Source organism: Elaeis guineensis, chromosome 1, assembly GCF_000442705.2.
Source record: "Elaeis guineensis isolate ETL-2024a chromosome 1, EG11, whole genome shotgun sequence".
Classification (NCBI taxonomy): domain Eukaryota; kingdom Viridiplantae; phylum Streptophyta; class Magnoliopsida; order Arecales; family Arecaceae; genus Elaeis; species Elaeis guineensis.
Window position 1 is genome coordinate 118,565,577 of NC_025993.2, and position 8,528 is coordinate 118,574,104.

The following is an 8,528-nucleotide window of genomic DNA, read 5'->3' on the forward strand; positions in this document are numbered from 1 at the left end:
TTGGCATGCTAAGAAGTAGACAACTATTTTACGTTCTTCTACAGAGGCTGAGTATCGTGCCATAGCTTACACTACTAGTGAGCTGCTTTGGTCCCATACTACTATATTGTGACAATCAAGCCGCCTTACACATTGTTGCCAATCCTATATTTTATGAATGCACGAAATATATCAAAATTGACTATCATTTCATCCGCGATCATCTCCAATCCAATAATATTGCCATCCAATATGTCTCATCCAAGTGGCAACTCGCAAACATCTTTACTAAGGCTCTTGGTCATAGTCACTTTCATGACATTTTGTGCAAGTTGGGCATTCATAATCTTCATGGTCCAACTTGAGGAGAGTATTAGGCAACATTCGTTAATTAAATTTTAAATTTTGAATTTGAAACTTTAAATTTTGAATATAGGAGAGATCTTAGGATCCATTTATTATTTATGTCTATCTTTGTATGATAATGTTCATTTGTTATTTCTTTCTATCTTTGTATGATTACGATTGTAAATCTCCTCACCATATTTAATTATAAATCTATATTTAATTATAAATATAGATGATCTCCTCACTATATGGTGTGAGTAAAAGTTCCCACAACATTTCTTTTAAAAATCATTCTTCTATATTCAAATTTTTACAGTGTGGCAGATGAGAGAGGCTGTAAATTAAAGAGCTAACCAAAATAGAATCTTTTCTTCCACATTAGCTCATCATGGGACCATGTATTAAAATTATTAGTATCTTATTTTCAAAATAATATCAAAATTTTATTTTAAAATAACATTTGTTAGAAGTAGTTGTGTTTTGAAACTTTTATTTGGTTCCTTTAACCAAAAGATGCTTTGTTTGCTCTTCAGTAAAGTTAAAAAGTTTAACCTGCTATGTTTCTATTGCCAAGAGACATATGGTGCACCTTCTACCTAAAAAAACATACATATGGTGCACTCAACCACATACTAATAACTTTTCCTTCTCTTCACTTTTACTAAATAATCTCACTCACTTACAAAATTAAAATGTGTGGATATAAGCATGCTATACTATTGGATGTAGCCTAAAGTATGGGAAGTTATTATGAGCTTTATATCCTAAGGATAATAATTTTCATAAAATCCATCTATATAGTGAGAAAATAATTGCCTTTAAGAAAGTAGTTTAAGTAGTGTGCTTTGTCATGCTTCAAATATGAGACATAATATGGTCATACTACCGAAGAATGTAGCCCACGATAACATAAAGTCAATTCATCATAATTAGCTAAAATTCATCATAAATAAAAAATAATTAAAAGATTTAATTCTATCATTCATCAAATAATTAAACCAAGACTAGTTCAGAGCATCTAAATTCATAACTAAATACCAAATCCATGTCTCAAAATTCATAAATAGTTAGTTACATGCCAATAATCATCCAATAAACTAAGTTTTGGCTACAAAATTTTTAAATTTGCTATACACATCCCAAAATCTGGATCCTCCATTGTTCCTAATCCTATTTCTGTATTGAAAAAGTAAAAAATAAAAGGGTATGAGCTACATCAATCCAATAAGTAAAATCTATGCTTCCTTACTCGATCAAGCATAAGTCTTTCTATGATAATATAATATTTAAAAAATAATAAATATTATAAAAATAAAATATTTTTTAGAGCATTATAATAAAATAAGTCATAAAAATAATCATGCATGCATAAATCATGAATATTTTATAAATATGGTGATTCATAAGTCATTTTTGTAATGTATTCATATTATATTTTAAAATATTACTTACAAATACTCATGCTATAGTTATTTTGTATCTATAATAGGTTCATATTTCTTAATCGATAAAGTTCTTATTTCATATGCCAACTTTGTACCTGTTGGCAGGGTCATATTTCTTGTAGATGCTAATTTTAGATGTCGATCTTTCTAATTTTAGAGATTTGTTCGTGGCCATCTAAGAGTTTTTAAAATTTTTATATTTTTTCTTAAAATATGTATATACATAGATCAAAAAATAATGAGATTCATGCTTTATAAAAATAATATTTTATAAAATATATTTATAAAATTATTTATCATAATAAACATATTTTTTTATATTTATAGTTGATTTTTATTTTATGAAAAATATGATTTCATGTAGCAACAGATCAATTGCATGAAAAATATGATAATTTAAAAATAAATAAGGAGCATAGGATCCACTTCCCTCATTCATCCTAGATCTTCAGATTTTCTTTGAAGAATTAGGTAATCCTATTTAAAATATCATAAACATTATTGATTTATATTTGATGAATTTAATAGAATTAAATCATAAGAAAAGAAGATTGTTAATCGGGTGATCGGTCCGATAGGCTATCCAGGCACTAGAGTAATTCAGGGCTTCCTAGCCAAGGATTAAATCTAAGTGATTCGATCAAAAAATTATAAAATACAGATTGAATCAAGATCAAGATCAATCAATAGAATTTATCAATAATAGATTTTAAAGATATTCGATGTGACTAAAGTGAGGTTGACATACTATATGAATATCAAAGCAATTTCAGATCTCTTTGAAAATATCATCTCAAGTTCATATCAGGATCCATAGATTAGATAAAGAGAGAGAGAGAGAGTAGAGAGAGGAACCCTAAAGAGAAGGAGAGAGAGACACAAGAGAGAGAGAACCCTTTTCTCTCTTTTTCTTTGTTTTTTTCTTTTCTTTTCTTCGTTTCTTCTTCTTCCTTTCTTTGGCCGAACATGGGAAGGTGGGTGGTGCCTAGTCATCGAAGAACCGCAATATAGGTGGTGGTAGTAGATGGCCGACGGTGGGTAGTGGCAGGTGGCAATACATCGATGATCGACAGCAAGGACCAAGCAACAAAACATTAAAAGAAATTAGGTTGGAAATAGGGGATCCAGGCTTTTCTTCTTTTTTGACCATCGGCCATTCGTTGGCGGCTGTGGACTTATTGTGAATGGTCGGGGAGAAGTCGGTGGCTGGAAAAGAAGAACGGTGTCGAAAAATAGGGACTTCTTTCTTCATGATTTTCTAGCAAAATCGATGGCTAGCGATGGTGCCAAATATCATGGAAGAGGAGAAAGAGAGATGAAAGTGGGATCAAGGTTTTACCTTAGTTCTAACGACTCTGAGCCCCGATTTCAAGCAAGCACAAGGATGGTAGGCCATGAATCCAAAGGGAGAAAAGAAAGAGAGTGGCATGATGATCACCAATGGAGGGCCTTAGGGGGAGAGGAGTTTATTTATAGAGAGCCCTAGGGCCATTGAGCCCTAGGTCCCAGTGGCCCTAGGACTCTCATACTTTTTGAGATTCGCTGGAGAAGAAGACTCCAATTAGGACTTGGGATAATTTATCGATGGGCCAGTCCAATAGGCCAGGCCATTACACACTTAACCCAAATTTTATTTGTATTTTAGTAGATTTTATTTACCTTTTATATGTGAAGTTCTCAATAAAAATACACTAAATTATTTACTATAGCAAACTCAAATACTAGGTCATGTGGAGTCTCAAGACCTCATATTTGCTATAGGCGATATTTACCATCCAGCGTATGGGTTATCGCATCATCCATTCCAAATGGCTCAAAGGAGTTGCCAAATCCTTCCTATGCTGCCTGAAAAGAACCGACTCACTCCACGTGTGGATCACTTTAGTGCTATGGAGGAGATGTTGGGTCTCATAATGGGACTCAACAAAGTCCATGAAGTGTGGAATAGTCGCCAAGCATGCAGGGGGATAGGATTGCATCTTTCGATTGAAAAAAAGATTCACCTTCCTTCACATGAATCCATTATTGGATCACAAAATAGTAGCTTCCAAATTTGTGTAGGAGTAGCTTGAAGTGCTTTGAGTTTTGTGCATAGCATGATCCAATAGTAAACATCACAAAAGAAGATCAATTATTCATTCGCTCGACCAATACAACCTTAACTCACATTAACCTCACTTTGTAAGTTCTCTTCTAATGTCTCTCAATGGCTATTTGATTCAGCACAAAAAAAATTGTGATTCTCTTACTATAATGGGAAAACTCTTAACACATGAAATCAAACACTCCTAAGATTATGTTTGGGTTTGCCATTGGCAGTAGAGCTTTTGATAACAATATTTCTCAAACAATGAGGTTGGTAACCAAACTAAAAAATATGAAAAAATAACAATAAAAAAATATTGCATAATACTTTTAATTTTTTAAACCTTTATACTATCAAGAGCTGTTATTATAAAATATTATTAATTTATTAATTATTTATTTTAAATTGTATAATGTTAGAATAGTATAATATTTTAATATAATAGTATAATATTATATGAATATAATATTAATTATTATACTATTTATTATAATTTTTATAATATAATAATAATAGTAACATAGTATTATCATAATATTAGCTTTAAATAATATAATGTATCTATACTTAGTTAATATTTTAATATAATATTTTGGTATAAAGTATTCACTATAAGAAAAGAGAGTTTTTACGATGAATTTATTGACGACAGAAATATCTTTCATCATCAATAAAAATATTTATAATGAAAAAATAAATTCATCTCTAATAATAAATTATTTACAATGAAAATTATTTTTCATCACAAATAGGTGCATATTTGTGATGAAAAAAATTTCATCATAATTACTATTATTTAAGATAAAATTAATCATCATAAATAATAAAATAATTATTTTAATTTTAAGTTTTTAAATATTCATGATGAAAATAATTTTATCATAAATAATAGAAGTATTTATGATGAAAATAAATTTTTTATCATAAATACTTGTTATTTACAATAAAATTTTTCATCACTAATATTTGAAAAAAAATAAAATATTTTATTAGAGACTAATATTTTAAAAACTTTTACATCATAAATAATCTAGTATTGATGATGAAAATTAAATTTTCATCACAAATACCTAATTATTTATGATAAAAATTTTTATCTCTAATATGTAAAAAAAATTTAAAAATTAAAAATTATAAATTATTTATGATAAAAATATTACATCATAAATAATAGAGTATTGATGACTAAAACTAAATTATTTACAATAAAATTGTTTATCACTAATACCAAAAAAAAATTAAAAATTTTAAAAATTTAAAAATTACAGATTATTTGCGATAAAAATTTTACATCATAAATAATGAGTATTGGTGACAATAAATAATTTCTATCATAAATACTATATTATTTATGGTTAACAATTTTCATCGCTAATACATGAAAAAAATAAAAAAATTAAAAATTTAAAAATTATAAATTATTTATGATAAAAATATTACGTCATAAATAATGAAATATTGATGATGAAACATCAATTTACATCACAAATACTCACAGTATTTATGACCAAAAATTTTATCACTAATATATGAAAAAATAATTTTTTTTAAAAAATTATAGATTATTTATGATAAAAATTTTATATCATAGATAATAAAATATTGATGATAAAAATAAAATTTTTATCATAAATAATATATCATTTATGATAAAAATTTTTCATCACTAATAAATGAAAAAAAAATAAAAAATTTAAAAATTATAAATTATTTATGATAAAAATATTACATCACAAATAATGGAGTATTAGCGATGAAATATCAATTTTCATCGCCAATAATCCACTATTGATGATAAAATCATTAATATTTGAAAAAAAATAAAAATTTTAAAAATTTATAAATTACAGATTATTAGCGACAAAAATTTTTCTATTGAAAGATGTTTAGATATATTATAGTAATTTTTTTTATATTTATAAAAATAAATATTAGATAGTTTTTAAAAAATAATACGTGCACAAGAAAGGTATGTAAAATATTAAGATCAATATGTAGTAATATAAAAAAATAAAATTAAAAAATTTTTTTTTTTTTAACAAAGACTTAATTGATTCTAATTTAAGATTTATTTGAATAGTTGGATCTAAAATATATTGAAACTCAAAAATCAGTCCTAGACAATGGTAAAATAAGCCAAGCTCAGTTTATAATTCTGTATATTTGGTGGTTGGCTCATGCATCTCATAGAATTTTACGCCCAACTATCTAAACAAATACTTAATTGGATTCAAAGTTGCAAGCCACAAGCACATGCTGGTCACTTCAAGGCCTAGATAGGATCATCCAACCCACATGCATCCGATTATACATAATTTAAAATACTAGAGATCTAATCAAAACTTTAACCTGAAAAATTTCAAACTGATTATCAGGTTTCTTGTCTAATTCATGGTTCCGAAGTCTAGAAAAATACCTATATTAAGCATAAATAACAGAACAAGTAGCCAAGCTAAACAACACTATCCCTGATAAAGTTTTAGTTAATAGTAGGCATAGACGATTAAGGTTGAGCTATATTATGGAAGACGGTAGCATCATTACCCCAGAAGGGCAACAACATCTGAAAATTACCTTCTGCTGCCGACGTTCTTGAACAGCAAAGCTGGATGCTGGAAAATTTTTTTACATTTATAATTGCTTTATTCTATCCATCTCCATCTTATCTATAACATAAAATTTGAAGATCTCAAGCTATATGCTTTAATATTATTCTTCAAAATTTTTAAATATCCTCGTATCTGTCGACCATTAGAACCTTTTGAAATTGCCATAATATTTAAAAAAAGAAAAAATTTAACGTAAATTTTTTTAAAAAATGAGAATTTCTTTTTCAGTAATTATTAGTGATGAAAAAGATTTTTCATCACTAATAATTTAATTAACGATGAAAATTGAACTATTAGCGATGAAAAGTTTCTGTCACTAAAAATTTATTAGCGACGATACCTATGTTTTCGTCGCAAATAATATTTTTGGGAGGGGGCGGGGGAAATAATTTTTTTAGCAAGATTTTTTTTTTAGCAAGAATCATTAGTGATGAAAAATAGTTACATCGTCAATAAAATTATTAGCGATGAAAAATTTTTTTCATCGTAAATTATTTTTTTATTTAAATTATTAGTGATGAAAATTTTTATTACCAACTAAAATTTTTATTGCTAATACATCATGTCCCGTCAAGTCCCATCTGAAACCCATTTTCTTCCCTGATGCCCCCCCCACTTTGCTTTCGTGCGCTCTCCACCCCCCCACATACCCCTCTCTACTCTGCCCCTTCTTTCGGTCGTCGAGTTCGCCGCCATCGTCGTCCTCGATCGCCGTCGCCGTCGCATCCGCCGATAAGGTAAGCTTTCTTTATTTTTGTTTGGGGGGGGTTCTCGAGCCATCGGTGGGCCGTCGAGGATGGGGGAGACGCCGGCGGTGCCTACATCTGCTATCGGTAATCCATCTTTATTTTTTTTTGTTCTTTTGTCGGGCCACCGGGCCGGCGTGGATGGTGTCGGGGCCCGGTCGGGCCAGCGTGGAGGGGTGGGCTAGGTCGGGCCTGATCAGGCCAGTGTGGATGGGGCCGGGGCCAGCGGGCATGGGGACTTGGATGGGGATGGGGACGGGTGGACGGGTGGGCCGGGGTGGTCGGGTGGGCTGGGTCGTGGCGGCGTGGATGGGGCCGGGGTGGCGGAGACGAGGTCGGGGCGGGGATGGGGCTGGGCCAGGCCGGGCCGGGTCGAGGTGAGGTGGGTCGGGCAGGGTCAGGTCCAGGTCGGGTCGATTCTAGGTTAGGCCGGAGCCTGCGGGGATGGGTCCGAGTTGGGCCGAGGCTGGCAAGGATGGGGCTGGACTGGCATGGATGGGGTCGAGGCCGATGGGGACGAGGATGGGGCGAGCTGGGCCGGGTCAGGCAGGTTGTGCCGGATCGGGCCAGCATGGAGGGGGACGCATATTATTTGATTTATTATTTAATTAATTATATTTATTACATATTATTTTTTAGTGTTATTGTTGAAATTATTTAATTATTTGATTAATTATTTTTTTCACTAGCACAATGCACATTACTGTTACTTGTTACAATTTAATTATTTTTTATGTTGTTTTGTATGCTACTAAAATTATAAATATAAAAAGTATTTCTATTTTAAAGAGAACTCTATTAAAAATTTTTGACGAAAATATTTTAATACGAAGTTATTCTTTTTTGATAAATTAGAAATTCACCTTCGAATGCATGTTCAAAGATGGTAGTTAAATTACATTGAGCCATAGATTTTCGTTCAAGAGTCGATCTTCATCGAGATCGAATCTTAGATATCTCATATTTAAATTTTTTAAAATAGTAATAATATTATTATTGTTAATAGTTGATATTTTGTTTCATTATGTGGTATTCAGTAGTTATCTGTCCATTGTTCTTCGGGTATATAGTGGATAGAGTGCGTAGGTATCATATCCACATCGTACACTTAGAGAATCATGGGGAGATACTGTCGAAATTTTTATAAAAATGAGATGAAATATTCACTAATAATAATAATAAGATTATTACTTTTCTGAAAGGGATAGGGCCACACCTGTTAGTAATGATTTGAAATGGATAGGATCATGTATTTTTATTTCATTAAATTGATGTAATATATTTTTTATGTTATTATTCAGTCTGTATTTTTTAA